The 25,805-nt window shown below is 38.7% G+C and overlaps 1 protein-coding gene across 2 annotated transcripts in view; it reads left to right on the plus strand.

Moving 5' to 3' along the window:
• Nucleotides 1-14,749: 14,749 nt before the first annotated feature.
• Nucleotides 14,750-25,805, plus strand: part of Upk1b (uroplakin 1B) — a 28,804-nt gene continuing 17,748 nt past the window's right edge. Inside the window, exon 1 of one of the 2 annotated variants that reach the window (XM_004835675.3) lies at nucleotides 14,750-14,925. The gene's annotated coding sequence lies outside the window, so the exon portion shown is untranslated. Of the gene's footprint in view, nucleotides 14,974-25,805 lie in introns of both variants that reach the window. The other variant, XM_004835676.4, reaches the window with a different exon arrangement.

Raw genomic sequence — 25,805 nt, forward strand, 5'->3', positions numbered from 1 at the left:
ATTTATTTATGCTCTATTATTTCTTTCCTATTACTGATTTTGGATTTAGTTTATTCTTCCTTTTCTTGTCCCTTAAGGTGTAATGTTGTTTGTTTCAAATCCTTTTTTTTTTTAGATGTAGGCATTCATTGATATAAATGTCCCTCACAGAACTACTTTTGCTGCATCCCATTAAAAAGTTTTGGTATGTTTATTTCCACTACATTTGTCACAAGATTTCTTTTAATTTCTCTTTTAGCATCTTTTACTTTTTAGTTTTTCAGGAGAATGTTGTTTAATTTTCATGTATTTGTGAATCTTCCAAAATTATTCCTCTAATTAATTTCTAGTTTTATAGTATTACAGTTCCAAAAGATACTTGATGTGATTTCAAACTTCTTAAATTTAATACTTGCTTTGTTGCCTAATTTATGATTCTGGAGAATGTTCCATGTGCTTTTCAGAAAGAAGAATACGTATTCTGCTGCTATTAGGTGGAATGTTTTGTATGTTTGTTAGGTCCATTTAAGTCTACAGTTGAGTTCAAGTCCACTGTTTCCCTATTGATTTTCTGTCGGGTTTATCTATCTACTGTTTAACTTGGAGTGGCTTCCTGTATTACTTTTTTATTTTGGTCTTATCTCACCCTACAGATCTATTATATATGCTCACATACGTAGGTACTCCAATAAGGGTGCATATATACTTACAATTCTCATATCCTGAAGAGTTGACCTTTTTATTATATAATAATCTTTGCCTCTTTTACCATTTTTGGTTTACAGTTTGTCTAATATAAGTATAGATATCCCTGCTATCTTTTGGCTACCATTTACTTAGAGAATCTTTTGGCAAACCTTCACTCGCCATCCATTTGCAGTAGTATATCTGTATGCCCTTAAGGCTAAAGTCAGTCTCCTGTAGGCATCTTGCTTTTAATCCACTCATCAATTGCATGTTTTCTGGAGAATTTAATCAATTTACATTAAAAAATTATGAATAGTTAACAATTTGCTATTGACATTTTGTTAATTTTACTGACTTCTTGATACATGTTTTGAATTTTGTAATGGTGGTCTTTGATTACTTTTTATATTTTATATGTCTACTAGAAGTTTTTTTGTTTGTGATTACTATGAGATATAATATGTCCTATAGTTACAATATCCTAATTTAAGCGAGAGTACCTTAATTTTATGTATTCTGCAAATAGGTATCATCCTGCTCTTTTCAGAAAATTTGTGAATCCCTTGTTCAGACCACTAACATTTAACCTAAGTATCAACATGATTGAATTTAAATCTTTTATTGTTTTTTATTGTTGGTTTCGTTTTGTAAAATTCTACTCTCTTTTCTTTGTCTTCCTCTGGATTATTTGGATAATCTTTGTATTTTGTTAATGTTAGATAATCTGTTAATAAATCTGTTAGATTTATAGCTATATCTCTTCTCATTTTTTAATGACTACTCTAGGGATTACACTACATATCCCTAACATTTTATAGTGCATGTAGAGTTAATACTGTCCCATGTAGACATAAAAGAAAGAAATGTCACATGCATATACATATTTTACTCCCTTCTTTCCACCTTTGATGTTAAACTTGGCATGGATGCACTTTCTACACAAGTGAAAATGTCCACAAGGCAGTGACATCATTTTTATTTTAATAATCTTGTGTGTTTGAAGAACTTGCAAGGAAACTATTTTTTACATTTGTCCAGATAACTTATATTTCTAATTCTCTTCATTCATTGGTGAGCTTCTAGATTTTTTTTCTGGAATTTTCTCCAGCTTGATAAGCTTCTTTTAGAATATCTAGTATTGCGGAGCTCCTGGCAAGGAACACTGACTGTTTTCCTTCACCTGAAAAGTTATTTTACTTTTATTCTTATGCAGCAGTTTTACTGGATATAGAATTTAATTATTCTTTTGCCCAACTCTTTTAAAATGTGCTTTCCCTATCTTCTGACTTTATAATATCCAAGAAGTCTGTAGTTGTCCAATTAATGTTCCCCTGTATCTAAAATGTCATTTTTCTCTGGCTGCCTTCGTGATCTTTTTAATCTTTAGTTTCCAGGAGTTTGATCATGGTACTCACTGGAATTTACCCTTTTGGGGGATTAGCTAAGCTTCTTGAATCTATAAATTTATGTCTATAACCACATTTTGGAAATTTTTTGCCATAATTTCTCCATATATTTTCCTGTTTCATTCTCTCACTTTCTCCCTTCCCTTTTAACAATTCACATTACCCATGTTAAACCTTTGAATATTGTCCCACAGATTCCAGATCCCCTCTTCATGTTTTAATCAAGTTATTTCTCTTCTTCCGATCAGCTAATTATTTGGCTCTATTTTTTAAGTTTAATGAATCCTCTGTCATCTGTACTCTGCTATTAAACTCGTTCAATGATTTTTTTACAAAATTATTTTTTCAGTGATAAAATTTCTATTTAGTTTACTTTTATATTTTCTATTTCTCTTCTGGTATTTGCTGTATGTACGTTCATCTTCAGTGTATTTTCTTTACCTCACTGAGCAAAGTTCCCATAGCTGCTTTTCGCTGGTATCGGGTTTTTTTTCATTTAGAATGGATTACATTTTATCGGTTTTCTACAAATAAGATAATTTTAGGCAGTCCTGGATGTGTGAACATTATGCTCTGTAGATAAAGTTCTGCTATATTCCTCTGCTGAATGTCGATATTTTTATTTTAGGTGGCTGTTAAGATAATTAGCTGTAAGCTAAACTGGAAGCTCTATCTTGCCATCTGTGACTTCACGCGTCATATTATATATGAATTCTTCAAGCTTTTGTGCACTGTTTTGAATCTGTCCTATTAGTACATGCTCCAAAGGTCAGCTTGAGATTTGTTCAGGATTCGTATCCAGAACTGGGGCATCTCCTCCCTTTTAGGATTTCCCTTCAACTCTTCAGCATCTGGCCACATTTGACTAAGCTACTTTCCCCCTGATTTTTCCACCTGGAAGACAGTAGGTTTTATGTTTTCCATCAGCAGCTTTTCCTGTACTGCCATGTCTATGGCTATGGATGTGGCTGTCGCTGAGTCAAAATTTTTTAAATGAGGAATTCATTCTGTGTTGGTAACTTGCTCCAAGTTTAGACTCTCCTCCCAAATCTTCCCGCCCTAGTCTCCAGAGCCTTCAAGCAATTGTGGATTGTTTCATTTTGATTTGTTTATCAGATAAGATTGTATTTTGTCCAGAGTATATAGCTGTTGTTTGCATTAAGTGCCTCCTGCTGCATACAGGAAATGTATATATAATATATATTTATATATTTAAAGCTTTTTATCACATAAATTTAAATGTTGATTTTTATTTTATTCAGAATCACCTATAATGTTCATTTTGATTACTTCTTCAACATATGGCTTTTTGGACCTCATTTTATTTACATAAATTATTAGGTATTGGATTTTGCAGCTGTCTGTCTCTCTGTTTTTAAGTCAATTGCATTTTGCTCATGGACACTAGATATTGTCAAATCTTTAAAATGTGTTGGTTTGGTTCATGGCACAGTATGCAGTTGATTATTTTTAATGAATTATATGGAGTTGGAAAAAAGTTTATTTTGTGATTACTGGGACATGGTCTGAATATATCTGTAAAGTTGGGCTTGCTAAACATGTTGTTCAAACCTTCCAATATGATTGTGATCTACCTATCTCCCACAGTTCCATCAATTCTTGCTGTCTGTGTTTGTGGTTATGTTACTAGGTACATATAAATTTAGAATTTTTATATCTTTCTGGAAAATGAATTTTTATCATTAAGAGGTACCTCTGTGCAACACTATATCCAATTTATTTTTGTTAATATTTAAATGCTATCTTTTTTCCATTCTTATTTTAAACATTCTCTGTCCTTAAGCTGTAGATGTTTCTTTAAATAGCATTAAGTTTTAATTTATCATTATTATTCAAATCTAACAAGCTTTTAATCATTTATATTAGATGTCATTAAAGATATGCTATTTAAATCTGTTTTCTATCTGTTATATGTCCTATCTATTCTATTTCTTCTATACTGCTTTCACCTTTTTTTAATCATACCATTTTTCCCTCTATTAGCTTAGAAGTTATGTACTCTTTTTGGTTTTTATTGAGGTGATTTTTTTAAATTAATGAACTTTTAGAGGGATGCAACCAGGACTCTCCAACAGTGTTTTTACTGGAGTAAAATCTATGTGGTTTATATATATTTTTATTTATTTATTTGTTTAATTTTTGCTTTAAAGCTCTACCTGCATTGACCAGTATGGTAGTGATTAGTTACATGAAATTGTTTAAAGTCAAATGAATTCAACTCAGTAGAAGCAAAAATTCAGTTCTTTAGTTGTTCTAGCCACTTTTTAAGCACCCTAATGCCACATGTGGTAGTAGCTGTCATCTAGAACATTCCAATGTCACAAAAAATTCTATCAGATAGTGCTGCTTGAGGTTCTTGATGCTCCCTGTGATGATCACAGTCACCCACCGCCTGAAATCAAGGACTAAGTATGAAGTGGCCCAAGTTCTCCCGAGTGTATCCTTAGGTACAAAAAATGATGAAAAATAGAAGCAAACTGTGAAAACTACAAAGAATGAATCTTTCTTCAATATTGCTTATAATCATCAATAACAATACCTTGCTCTGTTTCCCAGTCTGAAAATAGTTTTTGAATAGGTATTGGTGGTGAGTCTGGGTAAATGTGTGCTTAATCTTAAAAGAATATGTAGAATATGTTTTTAAGATTCACATAGCAGTTATAGATATCTCTAGCTAATTGTACAAAAGTATACATGTTATAATTATTCATGTATTGATATTTTAATACATATTCTCCCAAACCCATGATCAACGAGTTCAAAAATCCTAGAGAAGATAAAATGTTTTTACTAATATATATGTACTTCTCCTAAAGCATTAAAATCTACCATATTTCCATACCATTTACAAAATTTCAATGTGAAAAAAAATTTTAACAGCACTTTTTATTTTTTAATGGAAGATTATTGTTGGACTATCTCTTTTCTATTTCTTAATAACTACAACATATTTTACCATTTTCTTTTTATCACTGCCCATTATATCCTGTCATTAGTAGATGAGATTTATTCTTCTCATAAGGGTAGCTCACTTTTGATTTTTAACCTATAGCAAAACTCAAACACCCTGTACTCTGTGTACACACCTGTGGGTGAGGCCGAATGTCACTTCCTCATTACCTTTATTCCCTGAAAGTTATCTGCAGCATATGGAATGTACAACCAGTCCAACTAGTATTTAACAGCAAAAAGCTTGTAACTTAGTCTGTCTGGTATGAGAGTATCTGCTCAGAAATCATAACTGATCTGATCATTTGATACTACTTTGTAAGCTGAACCTTTATTTTAATTTCTATTTGAACATTGAACCAGACTTGGTTCTTTATATGGTTTTATTAGTGACTTAATATGATTATATAGTTACATTACAATGAATTAGGCTTCCATTTGAGCAATCACATAATACTCATACACTAAAAAGAAAAGTTCCCTATAACTTCTAAATTTATTTAGCTTGTTCTTTCAGTTACTCACAAAATGTGCATATGCTCAGACTCAGTAGATGTTCTCCGCTCAGACCGATAAGACTCTTCTGTCAGCTGTGGGCTTGCAAATCTAATTGAAAGCTGATAAATTTGCAGTGAACCCATGGGAGAAGTTTCAGTGACATAACTAAAGTTACAACTTAACAGTTGGTTGAACCAAATAATTTCAAGATTGAATAGCCAATGCAATAATTAGCGATCAAAAACTTGGGTGCTACCAACAACATTTGAAACTAAGCATTGAACTGGTGTTCAGACCTAATAGCAGCCCAATCTAATAAGTTCAGCCACTTCAACCCTTCTCAATGGCCCTCTGTGATGACTTTCACAGCTATCATTCTTGATCTTTATAGTGAGGCAGTGGAGCAAAGGAGATGGGCTAGCTATGATCCACCAGTCCTGTCTGAACACATGTGTCTGAGAAGGAAGAAGATTCAGATAAGCTGCACATGCACTGACTCAGACTTTCTGCTAACAGAGCTGCCTAGTGTAGAAGATAATCAGCTCAAGTATTCAGTGTTCAGTTCTTACTTCCTGAGTAATAGGAAGTATTTTCAGGCCAGAAATAAACACTGAAAGTGAACATCTGAGCAGACCTACGTGTCTACCAAAAAAACAAGGAGAGTCTCAGAACTGCCCTTTCAGAATAAACAGAGGATGTGGACAATCATGTAGAAGAAAAATGGGGAATAAAAGTTTCAATGTCAGAGTGACAGCAAGACATGACCTCTCATGAAGGAGCTTTACAAGGATGCTTATGAAGGAGTAATGGATAGAGATATGAGGTGTGGTTGTGTTGTGTTGTTAAGTAAGATAAAATATGTAAAAGGACTTAGAACAGCGATTGACATTGTTAGCCATAAGTTATTTTAGCATGGTTGTTATCAACAGTGATAATATTGATTGTACCTCAGTAGTCCTAATAATCTTTCCTCAATCCATTCCCCTGTCACCCTAGTTTCCTCATAGTAATAGAGATCAAAGCTACTAGTTTGGGCCCTATCCCCTCCCTCTTCCATTTAAAGAATAAATATGACATCACTGGTCACTAGGGAAATGTAAATCAAAACTACATTGAGATGCCACTTCAATTCACTGTGATGTCTATAACAGGCAATAACAAATATTGCCCAGAATATGGAGAAACCGGGAACCTTATACACTGCCAGTGGAAATATAAAATGGTGCAGCCAGAGTGGAAAGCATTTTAGTAGTTCCTCAAAAAGCTAACTATCGGTCACGCGGAACACATGCTGAATCAGCCCGCTGCAGACAGGCAGGTCTGCCCATGCCCTATCTAGGTCCTGAGCCACACAAAACATGCCAAATCAGCCTGCTGCAGACAGGCAGGTCTGTGCATGCCCTACCGAGGTCCTGAGTCACGCAGAAGACACCGAATCACCCCGCTGGAGACAGGCAGCCAGCCACCTGATTCCACGCTACAAAGATGCAGAGGACACCAGACCAACAGAGCAAGGTACTGAGTCCCATGGTTCCCGGCCCAGAGGTAGGGGCTTCTGAGCTGTCATCTCACTGCTCCTGGTCCAGAGGAAGAGGCTTCCCAGTCACCATCCCTCCCGCTGCTCCCAGCCTAGAGGAAAGGGCTTTTGGGCCACCTTCTGTCCCGCTGCTCCTGGCCCAGAGGAAGGGGCTTCTGGGCCACCATCCCTCCCACCGCTCCCGGCCCAGAGGGAGGGGCTTCTGAGCCACCATGCCCCTGCTCCTGGTCCAGAGGAAGGGATTTCCTGGTCACCATCCCTCCAGCTGCTCCCAGCCCACAGGAAAGGGCTTTTGGGTCACCATCCCTACCACTGCCCCCGGCCACTGTTCCACCTCACCCAGCTCAGAGGAGGTAATCCATGCAGGCGCTAACAGCCCCCTGCCCCAGTCCAAATGAGAAAACACATAAATAAGTCTCAAAACCAGACTTCCACATCACCTATACCAACCCCAAAGGGAAATGAGATGAACACTCTGATACTCAACCACCTGGACCCACTGAACTGGAAACAAAAGGGGATCTGGAAAAAATGAAATCAGAAATAATTTTTCAGATAACAGGAGAAATTGTGCCCCTGGTGCAAGACATGATTAATACATCTAGAGAAGAGCTGAGGAACATGATGGAATCCCAACATAAGAAAGAAATGGAATCCATAAAACAGATGCAAATAGATTTCCAGGACATGAAAAACTCCATTGAAAGTCTACACAGCAGAATGAGCCAATGTGAGGACAGAATTTCAGATATAGAAGATAAGATTGCAATTAGTGACCAGGAAAAGAAAAATTGCTTCAAAATGATAAGGGACCATGAGAAATCAATCCCGCGGCTGCTAGATGATGCAAAAAAGAATAACATAAGACTGATTGGGCTCAATGAAGAAACAGGAGAGAGTGCAGATGACATAAAAAAATCTCTTCACAGAAATAATGGCAGAAAACTTACCAAGCAAGGCAAAAGACCTTGACATACAGATAAGTGAGGCATACAGGACTCCAAATAGCCTTGATCAAAAAAAATCTACACATAGGCATATAATTGTTAAGATTCCAGAAACTCAACAGAAGAACAAAGTTCTCCAAGCAGTCAGAGAAAAGAAACAAATCACATACAAAGGAAAGCCCATCAGAATCACAGCAGACTTCTCAACACAAACCATCAAGGCAAGAAGACCTTGGAGTGACATAATCCAAGCCCTAAAAGAAAACAGCCTCCAACCCAGATTGATGGACCCTGCAAAACTATCTTTCAAAATGAATGGACAAATAAGATACTTTCATGACAAAGAGCACCTTAGGAACTTCGTGAATACCAAACCAGCACTCCAAAGAATTTTACACAATATCCTAGGAACAGACATTGAGGATCACAACCCCAGGAAGCAAAGCAGAATGAACCCATCTGGCATGACAAGAAATTAAATGTAAAGGAGGAGAACCCAACAAAAAGAAAAGGTCATGGCAATGACAAGTCAATACCTTTCCGTTATAACCATCAACGTTAATGGTCTCAATTCACCAATCAAAAGAAATAGACTGGCAGAATGGGCCAAGAAGCAAAATCCAACAATATGCTGCATACAAGAAACACACTTAATTCAAAAGGAAACTCATAGACTGAAAGTTAAAGGGTGGAAAACAATACTCCATGTGACAGGAACCAAAAAAAAGCAGGAGTAGCTATCCTCTTGGCAGATCAAGTAGATTTCAAACCAACACTGATTAAGAGAGATGAAGAAGGACACTACATTCTTGTAAAGGGAAGAATTCAAAGGAAGAGATGACAATCATAAATATCTATGCACCAAACACTAGTGCACCCAACTATATAAAACAAATACTAACGCACATGAAAAGTCATATATGCACTAATACAATTGTAGTGGGGGACCTCAACACCCCACTGTCACAAATAGATAGATCAACTAGACTAAAAATAAGTAGTGAAATACTAGAACTCAATTGAACTCTTGAACAAATGAACTAAAGAGATGTTTACAGAGTCTTCCACCTCACAAAATCAGAATACACATTCTTCTCAGCTGCACATGGGTCATTCTCAAAAATAGACCACATACTCACACATAGAACATGTTTAAGGAAGTGCAAAGGAATTGAAGTTATCCCCTATATATTATCAGACCATAGTGCGATGAAATTAGAGATCCACAGCAAAAGAAACTCAAAAAATTTCATAAACATGTGGAAATTGAACAACACACTTCTGAATAACCAATGGGTCACAGAGGAAATTAAAGAAGAAATCACACAGTTCCTTCAATTAAATGACAATGACAATACAACATATCAGAATCTATGGGACACAATGAAAGCAGTCTTAAGAGGGAAATTCATAGCAGTGAATACGCATATTAGGAAAACAGAATGAGCCCAATTAAACAACCTGATGCGGAAACTCAAGCTTCTAGAAAAAGAAGAGCAGGAAAACCCCAAAGCTCATACAAGGGAGGAAATTATAAAGATCAGAGGAGAAATCAATGCAATGGAGACTAAGAGAATGATACAAAAAATCAAAGAAGCCAAGAGTTGGTTCTTCAAAAGAATCAACAAAATTGACAAACCTTTAGCCAACCTTGTCAGAAAAAGGAAAGAAAAGGCCCAAATCCATGCAATTTGGAATGAAAAGGGTGAAACTACAACAGACCCAGCAGAAATCCAGAGGATCATCAATACCTACTTCCAGAACCTATACGCCAATAAGATGAACAACACAGAAGAAATGCACAGATTCCTAGATACATATGAATTACCAAAGTTGAACGAAGAAGACCTACAAATTCTGAACAACCCAATATCAACCAATGAAATTGAAAATGTAATTAAAAACTTATCAACTAAGAAAAGCCCGGGCCCTGATGGCTTCACTGCTGAATTCTACAAGACATTCAGAGAGGAACTGCTGCCACTCCTGAATAAACTCTTCAATGAAATTGAAAGGGAAGCAATACTCCCAAATTCTTTCCTGGAAGCAAGCATCACCTTGATCCCCAAAGTTAAGAAAGACCCAACTGAAAAAGAGAACTATAGGCCAATCTCACTAATGAACATAGATGCAAATATCCTTAATAAGATACTGGCAAACAGAATGCAGAAGATCATCAAGAAGATCATACACCCTGATCAAGTGGGATTCATCCCAAGGATGCAGGGAGGGTTCAATATATGAAAATCAATTGATATAATAGACTATATCAATAGAGCCAAGGACAAAAACCATATGATTATCTCCATAGATGCAGAAAAAGCATTTGACAAAATCCAACATGCATTTATGATAAAAACCCTACACAAAATTGGAATAGATGGTTTCTACCTCAAACTGATAGAAGCCATCTATGAAAAACCAACAGCCAATATCATTCTAAATGGTCTGAAACTGAAATCCTTCACACTCAAATCAGGAATAAGACAAGGATGTCCACTATCACCACTCTTGTTCAGTATAGTTCTGGAAACATTAGCCATGGCAATTAGACAAGAGAAAGAAATAAAAGGAATAAAGATAAGAAATGAAGAAGTCAAATTGTCATTATTTGCAGATGACATGATACTCTATATAGAAGACCCCAAGAACTCCACCAAAAGTCTTCTAGACTTAATAACCAAATTCAGTCAAGTAGCTGGTTACAAGGTCAACACACAAAAATCAATAGCTTTCCTCTACACACATGACAGACTCGCTGAGAGAGAAATAGGGCAAATAATTCCTTTCACAATAGCATCCAAAAAACTGAAATACCTAGGAATCAACCCAATGAAAGAAATCAAAGACCTCTTCTCTGAAAACTATGGCACTCTGAAAAGAGAGATTGAAGATGATATCAGAAAATGGACAGACATCCCTGCTCCTGGGTAAGAAGGATTAATATAGTGAAAATGGCCATACTTCCAAAACTGCTATATAGATTTAATGCAATTCCAATTGAGATCCCAGCAGCATACTTCATAGACCTCGAGAAAACAATCCAAAAATTCATTTGGAGCAAGAAGAGACCCAGAATAGCAAAAGCAATTCTAGGTAATGGAGACATGGCAGGGGGTATCACAATCCCCAACCTGCAACTAGACTACAAAGCTACTGTGATACAAACAGCATGGTACTGGCAAAGAAACAGACCTGAGACCAATGGAACAGATTAGCAGATGCAGAAACAACGCCAGACACACTCAGCCATCTCATCTTCGACAAAGGAGCCAAACACCCTCCCTGGAGGAAAGATAGCCTCTTTAATAAATGGTGCTGGACAAATTGGGCTTCAACTTGCCAAAGATTAAAATTAGACCTGTATCTCTCTCCATGCACTAAACTAAAATCAAAATGGATTAAAGATCTAAATATTAAAATAGAAACTCTGAACCAGTTGGAACAGAGGTTAGGTAGAACCCTTGAAGACATTGGTGTAGGAAAAGATTTTATAAACAAAACCTCAGTTGCCTGTGAACTAGCACAAACAATCAACAAGTGGGATCTCTGCTTATTAGAAGGCTTCTGTACAGCAAGAGAAACCACCAGCAGTGTGAAGAGACAACCCACAATGTGGGAAAAAATCTTCACCTGCTTTCCTCAGACAAAAGTCTACTATCTTGAATCTATAAAGAACTTAAAAAGATCAGACCTCCCAAATTTAAAGACCCAATCCAAAAATGGGCCTCTGAAATGAACAGGCATTTCTCAGACAAACAAGTAGAAATAGCAAATAAATACATGAAAAAATGTTCAACATCACTGGTCATTCGAGAGATGCAAATGAAAACAACACTGAGATTCCACTTCAGAAAGAATGGCTGCTATCATGAAATCAACCAATAACAAATGCTGGCAGGGCTGTGGGGAAAGAGCAACCCTGCTCCACTGCTGGTGGGAGTGTAGACTGGTGCAACCACATGGAAATCAGTATGGAAATACCTCGAAGAACTAGGACTGGAAGTCCCATTTGACCCCGCTATTCCACTGCTGGGGATCTTCCCCAAAGAATTAAAAGAATCATACCACAGTGATATATGTGCACCCATGTTCATAGCAGCACAGTTTGTAATACCTAAAACCTGGAAACAGCCCAAATGCCCATCAACTGGAGACTGGATAAAGAAAATGTGTTTTTTTTATAAAATAGAGTACTACTCAGCCATAAAAAATGAGAAATTAGAGACATTTATAGCTAAGTGGATGAACATTGAGGCAATATTCTTAAGTGAAATAAATAGGACACACATGTGTAAATACCGAATAGTTTCTCTGGTGTGAGAAATTGAAAGTGTAAATAAGGACGAAATGTATAATAGGTAATGTGAAATAGGAAGAAAAGGGGCAAAGGGGAAGGAAGTGGGAGGACTAGGGGAAAGGGTAGAAGGGAATGGGATTAATATGAGAAAATGGAAAAATAGGAACAAAATCTTTGTAAATAGGGAGGACTGGAGGGGTTGAAGGGAGGGCTGGGCAAGGGTGAAAAATAAGAACCAAGAGAGACTATGTAAACGTGCAAATTTCCAATGATGAATGTCATTATATTGTATGCCTAAAATGTACCAATAATTAGAATGAATAATCGATAATGTAAAATAGGAAGAAAAGGTCCAAAGGGGTAGGGGTAGTGGGAGGGGCAGGGGAAAAGAAAGAAGGGAAAGGAAAAAATGGGGTTGTTGTAGGTAATCTGGAAGTCTGGTTTGGAGACTTGTTTACTTGTCTTCTCATTTCGATGGCGGGGGGAGGGGGGGGGCTGTGCTGTTGGCACCCATGGGGCTCACCTCCTCTGGGCTGGGAGCAGTGGAACAGCAGCCCAGAAGCCCGTTCCTCTGGGCTGGCAGTGGTGGAACAGCAGCCAGGAAGCCCCCACCTCTGGGCTGGGAATGGTGGAATGTGGCCCAGAAGTGGCCAGTGAAAGCTTGCACGAGTCACACCTAATGAGCTGTGGCTTGTGCTCTTCTTGCCAGACCTCTTCCTTTCCAAACTTGTGCACTGCCCTTTGTGCACTGTAATTCTATGCTCAGCTGCTGGGTTGATGCTGGGGTAACTCAGCTCAGCCTGTAGAGTTTTCAGTTCATAGTTGGCTGGCTCAAAGGCAGGGTGGCATGCCAGAAGGGCAGCGCAGAGGAAACAGTTCAAGGTGTCCAGAAGACAGAAAAAGCAAGCAAGCAAAGAAGTGACAAGGCTCTCTCTATCTCTTATTATTGGGGTTTGTGTTTACATTATCTGTTTTGAAAATGTTTTTAGATTATTTTTCCTTTTTACTTTATCGCAGTGATTCCCTAAAGAGAAAGTGCTTTTAATATTTTACATATTTTCGTTTTTATAATTAAAATATAGATCCCTTGTTAGTATATGAACTTCATGAAAGAACATTAATGTCACTCATATTTTACACCCAGATATATTCTTGTTAATATTTGCTGTACATTCTTCCTCACTTTTAAATTCATATATAGACAAAGCTTTAAAAATAAAAATGTGTCAAATCACACAAACTATTTTATAAACTGTTTGTATGTTTGTTTTTATCTTTAGCACCTAAAAGGATGGCTAGCACATCATAGGTTTTCAATAAATATTTGTTGAATAAATTATTGAACTTATTTCCATGGCATTAAATGTTTTCCTGTGGCATCATTCTTACCTGCTGCGTAGAATTCTATTCTGTGAGTTACCATAATTTATCTAACCAGGCCCCAGAGAGCTAAGGAGGAATGAGGGGTGGTGATGGACCAATACACCCCACACAGTGCCTCTTCAGGGACAACAGGTGTTCCAGGGAACATTTGTTGCCCAGCTGTTGGGAGCACTGGCAGCCTCCAGGCCTCCGTCACCATCAGGAGTTGCCTCAGCTCAAGAAGCTGCCTTCCTAGGGTGACCCACGTGCCAGGGCAGACCAGGGAGCGACCCAGTGGAGACCTCTGACTGGCTGGCCATGTTCCTCCCCAAGTCCCAGCGTGGGGCGTATCCGAGGCTTTCCACTTATACTGCAGCTTGAATCCCCTCTCCCTCTCGTGGGATCCATCTCAGTGCACTCCCTGATAGACACTGTACTGAAAAACCTACCTGGTGACAGAAATGATCCTGACCCTGAGGAACTCCCAAGTTTATTGATTAAAGCACCCAACAAATTCTAACACTGTCACCCTTCCCCATCCCTAACATCAGATAAAGGAGGCATGGAGCAATGTGCAATGATGAAGGACACAGAAAGGAAGACAGGATTGGATGTCACCAGGTAATTACTTGAGCCCCCCTTTGCCTGAGTTTCTCCCATCTGTTTGCTTCTATATCTCTTGCTCCTTCTTAGTCTCTGGACAACCCACAGTGTGAGCCTTACTCAGGCAGTTACTATCCCTATGCTATGTACCATCAGCACCCCCTCATGCAGCAGATGCAAGCTCCAGACACCAGCATCCTTAGGAGAAGTGAGAGTTAACAGGCCTTTTCATACACAAAGGCAGAAGCAATGATCAAATCACACAAACAAAGCAAGTCAAATAAAAATAAAAACAGAATCCGGAGGTTGTAGTCTGGTAGTAAAGTCCAAACTTAGGAGGAACTCAAAAAAGTGATGAGCTGAGCCCTGTCAAGGCACTTCCACGGGTTAGAATCACCAATTCCTAAGTGAAGCAGCAGCAATCTGCTCACAGGGCTTCCTGCAACTAACTCTGCTCAGCCAGGCAGGTTCAGGCAGCACCAGGCTCAGCCCATGTGAGATGCCTCCCCCAATCACAACCACTGTCCCTGGACCAGAGGCCCAGAGAATTGCTGCAGGGTAGAAAAGCACCTTGGGCAGGCAAGGGCTACAGAGTGGGCTGGTGCAGCGCCAGAAGGAGGAGAAGGCAGCAGCTCTGTGAGTAGACTGACTTCATCCACTGGGAGGCTGGCTGAGCTCTCTAAGGTTGGATTGCTTTCCTGGGAGTGAAGCTAGAGGGCTGAGAGGAAAAGGGGACTAAGTTAACAGAATCTGTCACCTTTGGTAATTTAGGATATTGCAATTGTTCTGTTCACTCTTACTCTGACCCACACAAATTGTTTTCTTAAAACTTTTGATGTTATTGTCCTGTATTCAGAACTGAGGTTAAACTTCTGGGAGTGTTAGTCAGGTCTATTGATTCCAACCTTAAAATTTCCTCCACAGAATTACCAACAAACACTCAAGAACCCTGGGGAAGCCTCTGTGCCCCTAATTAAATAGCAGATGGACAGATACCTTGACAGACCCCTAACTTACTAGGTGTGGAGTTAGAAAAGCAACAGAAATTTAAGGAAACAGTCATGTTCTTTCTTAATCATCTGTCCTTTAGCCTAGGAGAGAGAAAGTTTCCAGATCTTGTCAGAAATCATTTGGTCTTGCCAACTCATAGGATTTATGGAGCAATTCACTCACAGTTCTTCTCTGCAGATTTCTGCTTAATAAATGTGCCAGTTGAAATAAGGCAACAAATGAGCTTTCTTTACACAATGTTTTTCTTGCATGATTTATTTTTACTCTCCACCAATTAATTGATCTGCTAGCATCCACAGGTCCTAAATATATTTTTTGTTCTAACATTTTTACACAAAATACAAATTAGGTTTCCAATCATGCTAGTGTTATTTATACTTATATTTTTGTTTATATTTGTAAGTCTAAAGCCCCACTTCTAGCTAGCTCTAAAGATTTTTAAGGCATTTAAGAATTTGTATTAATTTCAATGTTTTTTTCATACTGATAGTGATGTTCACTGACCATTTATTGCCCGAGTATAGGTGATAAGCACAACTGGAAAGAACTCGTTTGAGTTTTTTAATATATATTTGAGTTATATGTAAAAATTAGATTCTGTAGTTTTCAAACTTTGTGAAGAAATAGTTCTTTCTCTTGAGTAACCTTCCCAATGAGGAGAAAATTTTGTTTCACTTTCTGCTTACAATACAGTTTTGCTTTCTGCCATATTAAGTAGAAAATCAACTTAATTTTTTTTAACTATCTGACAAGACTCAGACTTTTAAATACAAAGGGGAACTTAGATGCTATTTAGTCACGAAAAACAAATGAAATGTCAGAATTTCTTTTTTATCTTTTCTGCTTACATTCTTTCTTTCAGTTTGAATTTTTTATTAGTACATATTTGTACAACATAATGATTACATTCTTGTGGAGACTCAGTCCATATACATAACACATCTCAATTATTTTCATCACTTCTGCCTCCCCTTCCCCCCCCCTCTATCTCTTGATCCCCTACCCATTTGAAAAAGATCTATCTCTCTGTTTCCTATTATCTCTTAGTTTGCTCTTTATTTATACTTTGGGCTTCTCATACAAGAGAAACCATGTAATATTTAAGCTCATGTGTCTGACTTATTTCACTTAACATTATAGTCTCAAGGTGAATTGGTTTTCCTATGAATGACTCAAGTTTATCTTTATGGCAGAGTAGTAGAGCCAACACCAATTAGTGAGCCCTAGACTCTGGTGTACCCTGCTCTGGAATCTGAGCCTGATGGCCATGCAGGCTGCCCACAAACCTGAGGGGCATCGTTACCTAACTGGGACAGAGACCACATCATGAGGAGGTGTCCCATCCAACCTCCCTCACAGAGTCTCCACTGTATTCCTGCCCCAGGGCTATGCTCCCCAGGGGCAATGCCAACACTCGGGAGAACTTGGGCCACTTCATACTTAGTCCTTGATTTCAGGCAGTGGGTGACTGTGATCATCACAGGGAGCATCAGGAACCTCAAGCAGCACTATCTGATAGAATTTTTTGTGACATTGGAATGTTCTAGATGACAGCTACTACCACATGTGGCATTAGGGTGCTTAAAAAGTGTCTAGAACAACTAAAGAACTGAATTTTTGCTTCTACTGAGTTGAATTCATTTGACTTTAAACAATTTCATGTAACTAATCACTACCATACTGGTCAATGCAGGTAGAGCTTTAAAGCAAAAATTAAACAAATAAATAAATAAAAATGATATGTCTTATGACCTATGAGTAACACAGCCATGGAAATAAGCTCTCTTCATCATCATCAAGGACACATCCTGCCCTACACTTAAGCTGACATCAATTGTCTGATCTAAAATCTCCACACCCATCTTTGTATCCTAAACCATTCAACTGTCTGCCCTTAACCTCAGCTTCAGGGTCAGAGCTAAGGAAACAGCATAATATGTTTCTTATTTCTCCTTCTCGCATTTATCTTTTTTATTGTTATTGTTAATTCAGATTTCCTTAGAATGAGTAGAGTTTGAGGTGTGGGTGTGTTCTTTAAGGCAAAAAAAAAACAACTTGAGTAAGGACAAGAGGTAATGAACTTGAAGAAGTGATCTCATGCTTGGTGAGTGAGTCTTTTTCTTCAGCTTTGAAAATTGGTTTGATTAGTGAGCAATTGTTTTGAGACCTATTCAATGTGTCTGGAAACATCAATGTCCTGTATATGAGTAATTTTTGTAAGAAAACAAACTGAATGAAGCCACAAGGAAAAAAACACCAAGAAGTATATCTCTAACCTTAAAAAAATCCACACTTGTCAAAGCAAAGAAACTCCCAAGGTGTTGAGCAATCTGAGTACATCATCATGGTGCCAGGTCACTGGAGGATTTTTCCACAAGGTGGGGCTTGCAAGGAAAACATTTAGGGTGAACTGCCCACTTTGGTCTTCAGCAATATTAGTCCTAAACTGGACAGTCACTTCTTTGCTCTCTGCCCACAGCCAGTTCCCACTTTTTAAATTCACCTCGACCCATTTGTTCCCTTTCCAGCCTCACCAGGTAAAGGAAGCTCTGGATCACAATAACAAAAGACACTTTCAGAAGACCGCACATTTGAAACAGCCCCTACTACTGTGAGCTAAAGGAAAGGCAGGAAGGAGACCCATCACATCACTAAGGTTCAGTTTTTACCCACAGATGTAGACAGTATGTTGAAGGAGGGGCCGACAACAGAGCTCCACTCTGTAGCCAGAGCTGATGTTTTTTTTGTGCCATAGATGGACCTATGGCCAGTAAAGACTGAAGGATAATTCCCCTAATTGTACACCTTCCTAGTAAGATAGAAACTGCTGGAATATAATTTTGACTTCTGGTAATGACACTCAATCTTAAAGTTTTTCATTTTGCTTTTTAAATACAATTCTTTACTATTAAAAATATTAAAAATACAATTCTTCGGCCGGGGATTTAACTCAGTGGTTTCACTGCCTGCTGTGCAAGCGCAAGGACCCAAGTTTGATCCCCAGTACCAAAAAAAAAAAAAAAATACAATTCTTTGTCAAGTTGGCTTTTTAAATGTATAGCAATCTGTTCCTTTATTTAGAATACCTTTAAACAAATTTGGATAAAGAAGAGAGGTAATAAAGTACTAGGAGAGGCTAATAATAAAGGAGAAAACCCAAGCATGCATCGCCTCCAAATAGGACATTGTCTAACTCCCCTGAAAACATACTTGCTCAAGATGAGGGGAGAAGAGGATAGGAAAGGAAGGACAATTCTGGACAAGGACAGTTGGGGAAAGAAGGGATTTTTCAGTTGGGCTTCAGAAGCCAGCAGAGCTCAACAGACAGCAGTGGAAGAAGGAATTCCCAAGGGAGGGTCAACATGAATGCACCAAGGGGAGCTGGCCAGCCTCTCAGAAGGAGCAGGGTACTGTCTCAAACACACCTCAGGCATTTGTACTGTAATCCCTCAGGTTGTCCAACTTCTGTTTCACTGACTAGAAGAATGAAATGCTTGGGTCTGACCAAATCCTGTAGAAACAAAAAAAGGGAGTCAGTCATTGGTGTGTCTCCAAGAACTAAAAAGCCATGAAGTTCTCAAATCCAAATGCAAAAGATTATGACAGGAGCAAATCTGACTATGAAGAGACTGGTCAGCAACAGGGAATAGGTGGGCAGCAATAGGAAGTGAGGAGGAGCCAGGGCTGAGCTGGAGGTGAGAGGAAGGGACTATTTAGAATTCTACTTTGAATGTAGCCCTTGAAGGTTTTCAGCAGAGGAGTAATATAAAACCGGAGTTGTGCTTCAGGGCAGTAGCACTCAAGATTGATTAAATGGCTGGCTTGAAAGGCTTGTTTACCAGGTGTGGTAGTGCATGCCTGTAATTCCAACATTCAAGAGACTGGGACAAGAAGATCCCCGTGAGTTTGAGGCCAGCCTGGGCTACATAATAAGTTCAAGGCCAGTCTGAACTACACAGTGAAACCCTGTCTCAAAAGAAAAAAGTCTTATTTATGGAACACTACAAAGTATTGATATACTAAATTTAAAATAATGAAGTAAATCATTATATATTTATACTATACATTTATACTATAAATCAGATTCTAGGATATGCAGCACTCAAACTTTAAGAAAAAAATTGAGAGAAAAATGCTTAAAATCACAAATTTGATCAGAAGTTTCTATTTAAATTAGGAAATGACTGGAATTATTCAGTTTTGCCTTCAAAACATATTGCACTGTAGATTGAACTTCTGTGCTCTATAGGGTTGTTTGAGAAACTCTACTTTAAAAAGTGCATTTGCAAAATTCTATGAGGAATGGAAACACAAATTGTTGGATTTGTTTGAGCAAGAAGTTAGTGGCTGGCTGTGGAAATTAGAAGGAAGCAGTAAAATGGTCTCAGGAGACATCAAAAAATGGTCAGTTTTGCTTCTATTAAAAATAAAAATGAAGCGGGGTGGGGATTTAGCTCAGTGGCACCATGCCTGCCTCATAAGCACAAGGTCCTGAGTTCGATACCCAGTACTGAAAAAAATATATATATAAACCAGGGTCAAGGATGTAGCTCAGTTGCACAGCACTTGCCTGGCAAGGGCAAGGCCCTGAGTTCTATTCCCAGTACCAAAAAAATAAAAATATAAACCAATCTAACTCAGGAGGGCGTATTTGAGTTTGCTACAGAAATAGACATATATAATATATATTACACATATGTATGCATATATTGCAAGGAGATTGATTTGTCTTAAGGAATTGGCTTGTGTGATTTTGGAGACTGGTACGTCTGAATCTGTACAGCAGTTCAATAAACTGAAAACTCAGGGAAGAATTGTTGTTGCAGTCTTAAGACTGAAATCTGAAGGATTGAGGGAGAGGAGGGGAAGGGGACAAAAAGAAGAATTAAAATGTGCTATGTACATGTGTAAATCCCCCAGGATGAATGTGATCACAATGTACCATAAACATGCACTAATGAAAATAGGCTAAAATCTGCGGAAAACTCCAGGGTTTTTGTATTGCTGTCTTGCAGCAGAATTGCTTCTTCTTCAGGAAACATCATGTTTGATCTTAAGGCTTGCAAAGGATTAGAAGAGGCCTTCCACATTGTGGAAGGTATTCTTCTGATATCAATGTTAATCACATCTACAAAACTATCCTAACAGCAATGCAGAGATTGCTAGTTAAATAAATAAATAAATAAATAAATAAATAAATAACTAGACACCACATCCTAGCTAAACTGATGCATAAAATTAGCCATCACTGGGTGTTCATTAAGTACAGTGATACCTCAGTTCACAAACTTCTTTCCATGATTCTGGTCACAAACCAAATTGGACAAGAATCAAATCAAATATCCCCATGAGGTCAACAATAAACCTAACCATTGAACTGATTCAGTTCTCATTCAATTCGGTTTGAGACCAGAATCTAGGAAAGAATTAAGTTCATGAACCAAGGTACCACTGTACTTCCTTCTCAGGCAGCCCACAAGCAGGCCCTAGAGAACAATAGGGTAAATTCCATCTGCCTGTAGAGCAAAACCCAATTGTTTCTGCCTTTTATTCTTTCTCTAAACCTGTGCTGTCTGGAAAGCCCAACAAATTCATAATGTCTTTTTTTAAAAAAATACTACCAGTGTGGATGTTTGTCTTTCTATTTTTTTAACCTAAAAAAGTTCATTGGCCTACCCCTCTGCACAGGCATTTATAAGCCTTCATAGAAACCATGCCACCTTTCCTCTTGTGTACCAAGAATGCAGCCCATTCTAGAGCTCCTCCAGCTTGTGGATAAGGAAGCAATCTCATTTGTCTGTCAGGATCATTCCCTAGGTGTCTTCCACTAAATTCAGGCCCCTTTGACAAAGAGACTATATAATGTCAACTGTCACCTTGTAACCAAGACTTTCCAACTTTACTCTGAGTATCCACTAATTCCTTGAGTAACTGCCTTCCAAGCTTCGTAACTTGCCTACCTTTTTTCCCACTAGTTCTAGAACACGAGTTTCTAACTGCTCCATGGTGCTACATCTACAAATCAGTGAGGTAGTGAGGGAGTGCTCCGTGAGCCCAGGACCCCACTCTTGTTCCAGCCAAAGAAGCTTTGTTTTGATCTGCTTTTGATATCAGAGTTCCATATTGAAATCATATTTTCTTTCAAAATATGGCTCTGTGTTTAAAAAGAGAATAAACCACTGCTTTAGGTGACTTCATCATTCCCTGATTTATTAGCTCTTGTCGTCTGCCTCAAGAAACTTCAAGAAACTGAGGCAAAAATAAGATGTGTGTGGTGGTGTATATCCATAATCCAAGCATTCGAGATGCTGAGCCAGGAGGATTGCCTAAATCCTAACCCTAAACTTAACTCTAAGGCAAGAGCCTAAGGCAGGAGCTTGAGGCCAGCTTGGGCTACATAGTGAGTTCAAGGCCAGCCTGAACTAAATAGTGAGAACTTGTCTCAAAAAAAAGAAGAAACTGAGGCAAAAATAAAGAAAATTAACAAGAGAACTTCATATATGTTCAATTGTATTTTCATAGTATCCCTGAAGCTAGGCACTACTATTCTCATTTAGAGATGAAACTCAACAAAATCTAATAACTTCCTGTGGTCACAAAACCAGCAGGTGGAAAAGCTAAGATTCAAACTTAGGTCTGTCCAAAGTGCATGTTCTTTCTGTTTCGCCATACTCTCTAACCTGTTCTACAATAAGCTCTAGGCAAATCACTACTTTGTGTGTTCATCCACTCGTTTAGTCATCTATTCATTCATTCAAATAAACATTTACTCTATATTTTTACTTAGCAAAATAACTGAATGCTTACAACATGTCAGGCAGGCACTCTAAGATTTTGGACCTAGAAAAACAAACATAACAGGCTCCCAGTGCCATCTGTCTTGGAGCCTCTTGTAATAAAATGCATGGCCTTCATAGGTTGATACCAAGCAAAGAACAATGCAAAAGAGGAATAGAATAGAGTTCTCCCTGAGTCATTTCTGTGTCGGAAGAAACAGACCCAGCACAAAGAAAAACCTCAGATATCATCTCTGCATCCTCTCAAAGTCTGGAGCAGAGACCAAAGCCAGAGAGATGAGTCCCAAGGCAGGAGCTAGCTGTTCAAGAATGTGGACTGGAATGTACAGAGGCCCTCCCACAGGGATGTGCAGCTCGGTACCTGCCTCTGGCCGCACCCTGGCACAACTGGGAAGCACTTTATCTTTTCCATAGAAAAAAATTTACCCATGAATTCAACTATGGAAAATAAGTACAAATGGGTTACTCTGTGTAAGGCCTCCAGGCCCCTCTGGCAGAGCAGCCTGTGGGCAGGGAGTAAAGAGAAAGTGGATGGGAAGAAGCTTGGCTGTGAGACCAGTCACCACAAGTACCTCTGTCCTGTCCTCCAAGGGTCTCTGGTGCCTAAAGTAGAACCATAACACAATCCCCTGCTCTTCCTGCGTATCCCTTGGCTCTTATTAGTAACTTTCAGTGTTTGTAAACAATCTTACTGTTTACCAACTAATTCTGCATTCTGTATCTCACTTGGTGATCATAACAATCCCATCAAACAGGTTGCATTCTACCCACTTTATAAATGAGGAAGTAGACTCGCTTTTAAAATGAAACTTATTAGTAAATATTTGCAGTACATAGCAAATACATTCATCATGGGGAGTTGGTACATGTACATAACACATCTTAATACTTTTTATTTCCCTTTTCCTTCTGCCACCCTCCCTCTCCCTCCATCTCTAAATCTCTTATTTGTAAAAATCTATCTCTCTGATTCCTGTTATCCATCCTTTATTTTACTCTTTAAATTATTCATACTTTGGGCTTCTCATATAAGAGAAATTATGTGCTATGTAAGCTTGTGTGTTTGATTTATTTCACTTAACACTATGCTGTCAAGGTGCATCCATTTTCCTACAAATGACTCATGTTTATATCAGCATGCCCACCCCATGCCCACAGCCACTGGCCAGAGTAACACAGTAAAGACAGGACAAGACTAGGAGGTGAGGACTGGCATACTGATGCCAAGTCCAAAATACTCCACAGTAGACAACAGCCACTAGACTACATTGTGAGCTGGAGGAAACTTACACCAGCTCCCTGTTGACATCTGTTGCTCTTTGGGGATTTCACCAAAAGTCAACCTAGTCTAAAATACAAGTGGCCAAGAAGAAGCTATGAAATGCTGACCTTGCCATTGACTTCACATGGCACCTTTTACTTTCAAGAACTCTGGCCCCGGGGAGCAGGAGGAAGAGGTACAGGTTCCAGATACACTGAGACAGGTTTCCAGTGTGGCTGCAACACTGGATGTGGTGTGGTGTCAACAGGCCCAGGAGGCAAGAACCTGGAGAAGTGAGTAAAGAAAGGCCCAGTGTTTCTGACCTTTGCAAACACAGAGTCTTCTAAGCAGGGAAAATATATTTATTTGTTCTCTCTTTTTCCAAGGTTAGCAAAAAAAAAAAAAAGCAAGCCAAATGTTTATTTTTCTACTGAAAGCATTAGCAGTATGGCAGGATATTACAGACTGCAGTAAATACCTGAAGCCAGGCAGACCTGGGTTTGAATCTCAGCTTCTACATCTTCCAGCAGTTTTGCCTGGGGCAGTCTAATCTCTCCAACCTCATTTTCTTCATCTGAAAATTGGAAGAGAAGAGATTCTTCCCCTAGATCCTTTAGAAGGAACCCAGCCCCGCCTGCACTGTGAGACAGCCCAGGGAAACTTGCTTCACACTTCTGCCCTCCAGATCCGTAAGCTAATACATTTGTGACGTTTTTAAGCCACTAAGTTTGTGGCATTTCGTCACAGAAGTAACAGGAAAAAAATACAGATTTTGCTAAAAATGCCCATCTCTCCTGTCTGTTGAGAAGATGAACATAAAGGGCCTAATATAGAGCTGAGAGCATCCTACATAAACATTAAAATGCAGCACCCATCACTCGTTTGTTGTTTGGGAAGACAACAGTGGCTTTCTAAATTACTATGTGTCCCAGATGCCAAAGGTCTAAGGGGAGAGAAGTGAAAAAGAAAAAAGAATATTTAGTAGCCAACATGTTCAGCATGTCTTACTTGTCAGTGCTCCTCCTTCCCACAAGCCAACCCTCAGCTGGGCTCCCTCCTGGCATTTCCTGCCATCTCTCTGGTTAGCTTGCTTTCATCTCGCCCAGACTCCTATTTGCCTCCTTTCTTCTTTTCTCCTGTTCTTGTCTACATGTTTCCTCCCTAATTCTGATTCTCCCAAGGAGTTTTCATTTGCCCTTTCCCCCTTTTTGAAATTCTGTGTGGCAGAGTCATCTTTGGCACAGTATATATTTTATGGGACATAATTGAGTCTTGGGAGCCAGACCTCTTTCTCAGGAATTCTTCAGACTAAAAAAATCCCCTCATTTGTGGTCTGCCTGACCCTTTCCTTTTTCTCCATACTCATCCTACTTTTCCCCTTTATTCTATTATAGTTATTTTTGCTTTAAATCCATGTTGCTATAATCACACTTTAAATTCCTTGAAAAGAGGAAATTGTCTTTCTGTACTTTTAGCTCAGCTAGTCACTACAAATAGTTTGCTACATGACAAATAGGAGTACTGTGAGTACAATACCCATCAAAATGGGGCTGAATTTGGCCTCTCCAGATAGAGTATTTGCCTTTTACTCTCTATATTGCTGTTATCTGAACTTCTATCTTTCACATGCTGTTAATTTGTGTGTCCAGTTTAGAGAGTAACCCAACAGGTCAGAGACAATGTCTGTGCATACCAATAATGAATTTGCAGGGGTCTGGCTGCACGAGTAAGATTCTCCCTTGAGAGAGTTTGTGCATTGAGGTTCCACTAAGTGCAACAATCACTGCACAGAAATGAATGGCATTTCTAAGCAGGCACTCCCCACAGGGGTATTATAACAACAGCCCTGACTCTTCCATTCAATCAGCAAGCGTTGATGGAGTGTCTACTATGTGCCAAATTCTAAGCCCAAAACACTCATAAGTTATTGCTCTTTAAATTCCTCTAGTTTTCATGGTAACAGGAAAGAGAAATTATTTACAGATGTCTAAACCATTTGGAAAGTTCATGCATACATTATAGTCCTACTATGGAGTTAAAATTTAGCAAGATCTGAATCAAATAAAAGACTTGCCTGCCACCCAGCTCCTCCACAGACTAACAGTCCACCCAACCTGGCTAATTTGCTGTCTCTCAGGCACCTCAATCTCCTATCTCTCCTCCAGAACCCTTTTTTTTTTTTTTTTGGTAGTGAGGCTCGAACTCGGGACCTTGCGCTTGCTCCTCAGGTGCCAGAACCACTGAGCTAAATCCCCAGCCTCTCCTCCAGAATCTTTCCTTTGTCTTTCCCTGGAATGTCTCCCACCTCATTTTCCTCATACACATCCTCAGCTCTGCTGTACTGGTCAGAATCATACACATCCTTCAAGGTTTACATGCAACTCCCTCCTCAGAATGCCTGTGTATTTTGATTCTCACTGCATGTATTACAACTACTTGGGAACATA

Source organism: Heterocephalus glaber, unplaced genomic scaffold (assembly GCF_053883595.1).
Source record: "Heterocephalus glaber isolate CG9 unplaced genomic scaffold, H.glaber_assembly_v1.0 deba00000122, whole genome shotgun sequence".
In the NCBI taxonomy this organism is placed as follows: Eukaryota; Metazoa; Chordata; class Mammalia; order Rodentia; family Bathyergidae; genus Heterocephalus; species Heterocephalus glaber.